The sequence below is a fragment of the Fukomys damarensis genome, unplaced genomic scaffold (assembly GCF_012274545.1).
Source record: "Fukomys damarensis isolate Sample0158 unplaced genomic scaffold, DMR_v1.0_HiC HiC_scaffold_38, whole genome shotgun sequence".
Lineage (NCBI taxonomy): Eukaryota > Metazoa > Chordata > Mammalia > Rodentia > Bathyergidae > Fukomys > Fukomys damarensis.
The window spans coordinates 34,807,989-34,817,900 of NW_022900950.1; the positions used below are offsets into that span (position 1 = coordinate 34,807,989).

The 9,912-nt window shown below is 38.9% G+C and overlaps 1 protein-coding gene across 1 annotated transcript in view; it reads left to right on the plus strand.

Moving 5' to 3' along the window:
• Positions 1-1,551: 1,551 nt before the first annotated feature.
• The window catches only part of B3glct (beta 3-glucosyltransferase), a 114,671-nt gene continuing 106,310 nt past the window's right edge, over positions 1,552-9,912 (plus strand). The window contains exons 1-2 of the mRNA XM_010623884.2: positions 1,552-1,566; positions 7,309-7,348. The gene's annotated coding sequence lies outside the window, so the exon portion shown is untranslated. The remainder of the gene's footprint in view (positions 1,567-7,308; positions 7,349-9,912) is intronic.

A 9,912-nucleotide genomic window follows, 5' to 3' on the forward strand; every position in this document is an offset into this window, starting at 1 on the left:
GGGCTGGTGCTGTCCAGTGTGAAGAAGAGGCAGCCCTTCAGCAACGGGAGCTTAGGACCTAGAAGAAGAGTTGAATACTCATTTAGTGTTATTGAGCTCCTTCTGTGTGCTAGCTATGTTCTTGATGTATGAGACAGTCAGTAAAACTATGTTCCTGCCCTTATGGAAATAGAATAAACCGTTAAGATGAACAATAGACAAATGAGCATATATATCAGTTGGTGTTAAATTCTCAGATGCAAAATAAAGCAGAGTGAGGGAGGGGATAAGAGGCATGTGGAGTTGGGATTTACTTTTTTAGATGAGGTGGTCTCAGGGAGGCCCCTCATTCTATCTGCTTTTATCTGAATCCCTCATGCTTTCGGTTTATTTGGCTTACATTTCAATCTTGCCCTGCCTTTTGAAATGTCATTCTGGAAATGGAAACGATTTAACTGTGTTAGTCATTTGCTTTTTAGTGTGGATATGTTTTAGATTATTTCCTTTGAGCAAATGTTAAAGGAGAATTTGAGGCAGTGGATGTCTGGGCATGGGAAGGGATTAGAGAGCAGGGATCCAAATTGACGGGAGTTATTCCTGCATCCGAGTGGGGTCTGCTCTGTGCCCCAGGAAGCCCCACACTGATACTTCTTGAACTCCATTGTGGTTCCCTGGTATGGCCTTTCCAACCCTTTCAGTGCATTCTTCCTCCAGGGCACTGGCCATTTACTTGTGAGAATGCTAATTGCAGAAAAGGAATCCTTTTGCAATGCTTTCTTCTTGGCTCTTGAGGAGAAATGCACTGTACAATTAAGGTGTTATGTTTATTAAATCTTCCTGTTTGGCTTATTTTGCTTTATATTTTCAAAGTGTTACTGTCACATTGTTGTTATCATTTTTAATGCAGACTAAATGTGTCTGTAGGAAGATCTTTTTCTGTTTATGGGCTCTGACTCAGAACATTAAATTGTTCTGAATGGGGAAGATGTTAATTCTTCTTGCTTTCCTGCCTGTCATCTTAGTAGGGTTTTGTAAACTTTCCCTGCTATCCCCCATCCCGTGTATCAGCAGGGTCTGCACTCCCCAAGCTTGCTCCAAATTTAGTTCTCTTGCCTGCCAGACTTTGGTAATGATGGTGAGGGTGAAGATTTATTTTTGGAAATTGGAAATTCTTGGGAACTTCCTCTTGCTTGAGAACGTATTATTAAGGTTTCAAAGAAACATTTTAAATACATCTTTATGTGTGTGTGTGGTTTATATAAATAGACACAAATGGCATATAGATATATTAAATTCTTTGATGTAGTATTTCTTTTGCTTTGTAGCCAAAGCATGTTGACTTTATGTTGATGAATAAATTTGGATCTGAGATGAAGAAAACCAACAATATTAGTTTAAAGCAATGCAGCTGCTTAGAAATGGCAAAATGTGTCTTGTTAAAGTATCTTTTTCCCCTCATTATTGGCAGAATAATTGAATGTGAGAATGAGCCTAAATTGCTAATTTTAATGGAAAAATGTTCCTTTCTTTCCTTCAGCTTTTGCTTTTGTGTCTGAAGATATAAAGAAAGAAGTCAAGAGAACTCAGGTACTAATTCTAATGCCCTAATTCCTCTCTCCTCTCCACCTTTTGAGATTCTGTCTTTAATGACAACTATAAATATTTCATCCTTTTGCAGTTAGCACATTTTCTTTTTTGGGTTATATGACTTGATTTATGTTTCTCAACACAGATTTTGAAGCTCTTAAAAGGAACCTATAGATTTGCTTTAAAAATAGTTTAATACCTTTACTAGTTACCCTTAGTAGTTAAAGCAAATTGGCTAGATTTTAAAATTATTTTAAGTAAGAATAAAGGTGTTTTGACATAGAGGTAGACATTTTAGAAATCTTGCTTGGGTACCACACTTGTTTCCATTCTAACCAGATACTAACCTTGGGCTTAATTTTCCCCACCTGTGAAAAGATGTTGCTATGTCACAGGAGTTATAGCAACCTGATTAGTGTCACCTTGAAGGTGGTACCCTGTGGGAGGGTACAGTGGGGTCAGATGCAAGCCCCAAAGGTGTTCATGCTGTCAGATTCTTTGTTTGCTCAGAACCAGCAACTAGACCTGGATTACCAGAGCAGCAATTCCCAAATCTTAGAGTTGCTTCCTTTTGACCTTTGCTTGTGTTGAAGAATTTATCTAATGTTTTACCATTTGGGCTTTGCATAGAATTGGCTTAGGATATAGAAGAGAAAAAAAAAACACTTTAAAATATGACTTGCTTTTATCGTATTAAGGCTCTGTTGACTCTTGTTTTACTCCACAATTGGTTTAAAAGCATTTATTAGTAGGATGTTTCTTTTATCAGTGGAATATTATCCATTCTTACCATACTAGCATATTTCTTCACAGGGAAAATGATAATAATAATTTCTTATGATTTTAAGACCTTTTATGACTAATAAAGCATTTTTACACATTTCATTTAATTCAGTCTTCTCAATGATGCTATTATTATAAAGCAAAACAGATATTCCCAGTTACAACAGAAAATTTAGCCTTACAGAATTTAGGTGATTTTACTAAGGTTACAGGATTATTAAAAGATTAAGTTAAAGTTCAAACTTTCTGAACCCTTTAATTTTCACCCTGTACTATTTTATGTTACCCAGCCTTGTGTATTACGTTGTGTTTGGTAATTATGGGGATTATTTATGATAAAATTAATATGCTACCTAAGGGTGGTTAAGAAAGAATTAAAATTTTCTTTAATGAGTTATATTCATGAATGAGATACATAAGGTGAGTCCTGTATGTTATTGTCATTTTCCATGTGAAGGTATTAATGCACTTGAGGGATATTAACTTAGACATAGTGCACTTGAAAGATATTTTTAGGTCCCACAGTCATAGTAGCTGTCAGTCCCATGAGGAGAGGAAATGATACCATGTCTACTGTATAATCAGTGTATATGAGATGGGAAGATGAGAAGAATCAGTTTGTCCAGAATCTGAAGTTAAACTGGAGATAGAATTTAAGGCTTTGAACATTGACCATATTAGTTTTCAGTTCATCACCTGGACAGAATTGATCAGGGCTTGCCCTGCTGTTGTTATCCCAAGGCAGCCACTTCACATCATGCTTGCCTTACTGAAAGACTCTATGCGAGGCTTCTGTTTAGTGTAGGCGAGTCCTGTCAGGGCTGAGTTTCTGCCCCAAACAATACGCAGTCTCACTGGTTGGCATTGTGTTTGGCTCCCCATCAAACTCCTGCGTGTTTCCTGTTGTGCTGTGTTCCTGAAGTGCTGCTTGTTCCCTGATGTGTGATGGCCTTTGCCAGGTCCTGGTGTCTGGCACTGTCCTGTATTCTGACCTGTGGACAGCTTTCAGGGGGGTTGCTCATCCAGGACTGTACTCCAGGCGATAGGTATCATCTTAGCAACAACCATGCATCTATCTTCAGACTGCACTATTGCCTGCGCTTACGTCCTGTGGTTTCTTGTGTTCTTGTATCCTGTGTGACATAGAGTTAAGCTGGACAATTGAATTAAAGAGCCATAATTCATCTCTTCCTTGCTGACCAGTTGTGGAACTTAGTGACCTTCCATGTGACTCAGTTGTTTGTCTGCAAGATGGGGTAATGAGACTTTGCTCAAAGGGCTCTTTTAGAGATTCAGTGTGTGTGTGTGTGTGTGTGTGTGTGTGTGTGTGTGTGTGTGTTTACAATTTAGAACAGTACTAAGTCCTAATCAATTGTTTATCTGATAACAAGAAATGCCATAGGCATTTCAATAGGTTGCATAAATCATCTGTTCTATCTAAATGAAGTGAAAGACTTCATTTTTTTTGTCAGTTAAATTTCTTTTGTAGTGATAGTTGACTACATAGAAGTGATTGATGATGATGATGATGAGAATAGGAGCCCAAAATTATTTTGCTTCTGCTTTGTATACACACTTTCAGCATCTTATTATCTTATAACACAACCCTGTGCTATGGGTCCTGGATTATTATTCCTATTTTAAAAATGAGAAACTGAAGCCTGACCTAGTAGGTAGATGAGGCAGAATTGGAACACAGGGCCAGCTAGCAACTCAGTGCGCTGATAAGAACACATCTGGGTTAATTTATTCAAAATTTAGAGAGTCATGATGGTGCCTTGGTAGAAGATGGCATTTAATTCTCTTCCTTGTTGAAGATTTCACAACAAATTCTTTTGAGCACGCTGAATATTCTTTTTATGAAGAACTTAATGAATTAAGCATTACATATTCAAATTGCAAGTGTTCAAATCTATTGTGGCTTAAAAAAATCAAACTCATGTAAAAGAATGACTTGTATGTGTCTTTCTGGAGAGGGTAGGAGCTGCCTGTGGGTTAGATACATTAGTGACAAATCTTTTTCCTATCTGAATAGCATTTTAGCTACTTACACAGCCTTGACAGTGAGCACATTTTGATTAATATTGATAGTGTGAGAAACATGTGGCAGCAGAGATAATAAAACAAACAATGTGTTTCTTCTTAGGAAGAACTAAACCTGTTCACAAGGGAAGCTGAAGACAGAATTTTAAATGTTCTGTCAATTCCTTCATTTAGTCTAATTTTCTTTTTCAGGGAGGAAATTACTCAAGACCATTGTGGTTCTGTTTCAGTTCACCTAATTCAACTGTTCCTTGGATATTTATTTTTACAGTTTACAAATTGAGTCATTTGAAATAGCTAGTCATTTCCTAGGTATTGTGTTAGCCAATCTGAGCTGCAGTGCTTAATAATAGATTTATAATTTTGGTTGCATTTCTTTTATTTCACACAGATATCTTATTTTATTTCACAAAGATAAAGTCCAGCTACTCTTCCAGCTTGTTGAAGTTACTCAATTTGGAAACACCAAGGTCCAGATATTTTTCATCTTTCAATTTATTAATTAAAGTGACTTTTGTTATAGCTGTTACTTTTAGTTTATTCTCAAACTATGTTTACATCTAGAGAATACTCTTGTAAGGCTGGGTATGCATTAGCACCATGGTGTAAAAAAGGAGCATTGCAGAGGACTCGAATACTTTAATTCTGATTTTGTGGTTGATGACCATTGTGCCCTGGGAAAATCCTTTATCTTTCTTAGATAAACAATTGTCTTCTTAAAAAGGGGAGCATGTTGGATTTAACCATCTCCAGTGCTGTGTCTGGATCTAAAATTCTATTTTCCTGTGGGTCTTACCGAGAACAGAACCTGTGGCCTCCCAAAGAGCAAGCAGTGTGGGCAATGGGCGGGGTAGTAAGTTGATGGTGGGAGCCAGTTGGGCCCTCCTGCTGAGACCAGCACCCCTGCCTTGAGGGCAGGTGTTTCTCCATGTCAGATGTGGCATTTAGAGTACAGGTGTTACAAGGAGTCCACTCACACTACCTTATGATGCTAACTTGGTTTTGACTCAGGACATTCAGCAAGGGCTGGGATTTCTATCAGTGGGTTCTTCCAAAAGTTACATTTTATCAAGACTAGTGAGTGTCCTTATATCTTGAGAGCCAACAGATCACATGTAACTACTCAGTGAGATATCTACTCTTAAGACAAAGATAACATTTCATAAAATGTCTCTCTAGGTAGTTATTCTACTTTGTTTAGCTCTCTTTCCCTGTCTGTTGTCACAGTCCTTTTGGCACTCTCAGAGAACACATCTTTTTGTGGCTGTGTCTTTCAAATTGCTCCCAATTTTATTGCTAAAGGCTTGCAACAACATTTCTTTTTGTAGTCTGTGAAGAAAATTGAAGGATATTTGCCACTATCCAGTTGTCGAAATTACAGTATAAGGTGTTGAAAACAGAAAAGGACAATTAGGAAGAAAACTCCTTCCTCATCTGCAGAAAAGACAAGAGATTTAGGTGCTAATACCTTATACTTGTGAGAACATTTTTGAAACCTCTTGAAATATACAAGGTCAGAATATGCCTATATTCCAGATGGCTGTGTCAGCAGCTTGCCTGCTCTGAGGTGTGCATTTGGGGCCCAAGTTCTAGTGACTGTGTGTGCTGCTGTAACAGAATAACTGAGGCTAGGCCATTTATAGTTTATGAGGTTTGTTGTTATATTGGAGGCTGGGAGGTCCAAGGTGGATAGGCCAGCATATGACAAGGGCTTTTTTTGCTAGACTCATCCTATGGCAGGGAGAGCAAGAGTACAATATGTGCAAGAGAGCAAGAGAAGGCTAAACTTTGATTTATAACAAGCCCATGCTCTTGAGAATAAACCCATTTCCACAGTAAACCCATCCATGAGGGCAGAGCCCTTGTGACCTGATCACCTCTTAAAGGTTCCACCTCTCAGCACTGCCTCATGGGGATAAGGTTTTCAACACATATTTTGGGAAACACCTGCAAGCCATCAATGACTGACCTCTTCTGAGCCCCTGAGCAGATTCCTAGGGCTGCTGTCCAAGGTGAAGAGAACACAGTGCTAATATTCCTTTTAAGTTTTATTTTTTTAATGTTATTTGTGTGTGTTTGCAGTACATAATAGTTACATGTGTTTTGGGGGAAATGGTACATATGTTATAGCATATCTTGATCATTTTGATCTCTTTACTCTCTCTCCTTAACATCTGACCTCTCACTGATCCCCTATCCCATCTCCCCAATGTCCTTATTTCCCAGCATCTCTCTCCTTTATTAATTTATAGTTTAGATATCTTACATAGGAGAATATATGTGATATTGTACTTTGGTTGTTGTTGTTGTTGTTTGAGACAGCATCTCACTATGTAGTTCAGGCTTGAACTCATTATGTAGCTCAAGCTAGCCTTGAACTCACTACATAATCTAGGCTAGACTTAAACTTGTAGCAGTCCTCCTGCCTCAGCCTCCCAAGTGCTGGGTGTGTGCTACCATGCCCAGTCAAACTCTACTTTCTGTGCCTGACTTATTTCACTTAATGTTATAATCTCAGGGTACATCCATTTTCCTACAAATGACTCAAATTTATCTTTTTTAATGACGATTGTGTACAAATACCATATTTTCTTTATCTATTCATTTATTGATGGACATACTGTGTAGGCTGCTTCCAAGATTCGGCTATTATGAGTTGTGCTGCTACAACATGGATATACATGTATCGTTGTAATGTTTTAATTTTTTCAGGAAGATACCTAGAAGGAGAATGCTGAGCTAAATAGAATTTCTAGTTTTAGCTTTTTGAGGAATAATTTCTTTACAAAATTATTTCCAAGCTTCCATCTTCAAGTTCCTCGAAGTGTTAATGTATATTGTGCATATTTATTCACTGTACTGCTAGCTGTGTTATGTGATGTGATTTTTTCTTTTTCTTTCTCATTTCTAATGCAGGATTTGGAGAAAAGTGTTATATCAAGAGAAAATCACATAAGTAAGTAATGTTTTTTTTTTTTTTAACTGAAGAGTGTGTACTCAGGTGTATTTGTTGTAAATTATATTTCACTGAAGTACATTTTTCTTTCTGATATTATTTATGGGATAAATTCTCTTGTCCAAATTCTTGTTTTGGGGCCAGCCCAACATTTATTATCTGGAAGACTGAGAGAAAGCACTTTGCAGACTGGCATATTGACCTGTGATACATGTTAGAAGAAGCAGCTTTCAGTGAGGGTAAAGTACCATGCTAGGTAGACACCGTAGAGGATACAGAGATGGGTATGAACCAGTCCTTCTGATTATGGGTGGAATTAATCAATTTTCAGACTCTAAACAAAATACCAGAGGTTGGGTATTAACAAAGAGAATAAATTTATTGAGCTCCACAATCAGAAGGCTTCCTGTCCAGAAGGTTCTGTCTCTGGCTATATCACACCATGGCAGGTGACATCATGGTGGAATTGTGTGTGAGAGTGAGATCACATCGTGAAACAGCAAGCTGAGAGAGTCAGTTCAGGCTCACTGTTTAGAACAGCTCACTCTTGGAACTAAGCAAGGTCCCATGAGAAGTATGTTAATCTCTTCTGAGGACAGTACCCTTGGTGATGTAAGCCCTGCCACTAGGCCCTACCTGTGAAAGGTCCCACCACCTCCAGCATTGTCACACCGGGGGCCTTTTAGGGAACACTCGCATAATATCCAAACACTTAGTGGGCGCAAAGGACAGACTGGTGTTCCTGGAGCTGGGCTCCCCACCCCTTGACCTGTAGACCCCTGTCTGCCCTTTAGAAGTTAGACCAGCAGTCTTATCTATCAGACTCATACTGAGGCCCCCTTGGGAGCTGCTCTTTTCTCCTTTGAAACATCTTCTGTTGCAGTCCATATATACCATTATTTGTACTCCTTTCTAAGCACATTTCTCATGTACATAGTGCAAGCATCATGGGTTAGTCCTTCTCAGTGCCATTGGAAATATGCCCCAATGTGTTGATGGAGAGTTAAGGCCACACCACTGTGGGCAGGATTGTGTACTTCGTCAGTGGCCTTCATCCCAGGGTAGGCACAGAAACCTGGATGGTGATCTTTGGATGAGAGGGAGAAGGCACACTTTTCTTTCTCAGCCTTTCCTCCCTGAGCCTGGATTTTGAGGGATATAGAAGTTTAGGAGAGCACCCTGTCCTACACTGTAGGACCTATCTGGAGACACAGGGCTCTGCAGGGGTCCATGTGCTCTGAGAGCAGCTGTATTTAAGGGGTCATATCTGTTCATTGCCTTTTCTTTTCTTGGTTACAACACCCTGTGTGTTCAGTCATTCCTTTCCATGAAATAATGTTTCTCTTGGCTATCAACCTTGGTATTAGGCATTTATTTGAATGTTAGTTTTGTGGCAGCTGATTGGTCTTCTCATACTACACAGTTATTAAATGATTTAATGAACCCAGTCTGGAATATAGGCTTGAAACCAGCCAGGGAAAGTTACCTTGGACAAGTAAGTTTATTTTGCAAATGCAGTTGCAAATGGCAAGTAATAGTGATGCCTAATTTGGTATCAGTTCATTTGAAAAAGATCTAGGTGCCTCTTTGTCTTGGTCCTTGTGTGCATCTACAGAAGCAGTAGGCTGCTAAAGTGCTGATGCAGTTACATCACAGTGTAGGCAGTAAGTCAGAGTCCCTCAACCACGGGCTCACAGTGCTCAGGGATGGGCCACCAAGATCACCTTCTTTTTCTCTTTCAGCTTATTGCCTAATTGATAGATTCACTGGTGTTCAATAACTCTCACCAAGGAAGATAGAAGTGGGGTGGCTTCTCTGATGTGGATGTCTATATGCATATTTATCCCTCAGCTTTAAATCAGAAAGCTGCCTATTACTCACCTTCTATCAGAAGAATCTGTATTGATTTCTCATCAGAAAAATGCCAGCATGATCCTTTTAGTCCCTTTCTGATCAGGAGGATTAGCATTTAGTAAAGTGCTTGGCCCCTTGTGGACACTCAGCAACTAAGCCAGACCTACCTTATTATTTTCTTTTACCTCCAAAGAGAAATAGTTTTTCTTTCAGTCGCCCTTTTCTTGCTCCTCAGTGTTCTGTTTCTTGCCTGAATGTTCTCTGCAGCCCACTGCCGGCTAAGCATTGAGTTGATCCTGTCTGTATCCTAGACTCATTTCTTTATCTTTGTCTCTAGCCTGCCACACTGATCATTGTTGTCAGGCACTCTTTGTGCAGCCCCTTTATTGTACATTCCTGAAGGAGAAGCAGGATGATCTGTCTTGAGTTTCGGCAGTGTTTGCTGAAGGCAATTGCAGTGAGTTTAGAGAAATGCAACCAAGACATGAAGGAGAGTGGAATTATCTTATTTAGCTCCATCGACTAGGCAGTGGGAGCTTGAGAGTCAGATTGCTTGGTGATATTAACAGAAGAGGGCTGAGATGAGCTCTGGGATCTGGACTTGGCCTGAGTGATTCAGTTGATATATATGACTTAGGTCATATATCAAAAAACATTTCTTTTTTTTTTTTTTTTTTTTTTTTTTTTTTTTTTTTTTTTTTTTTTTGGTA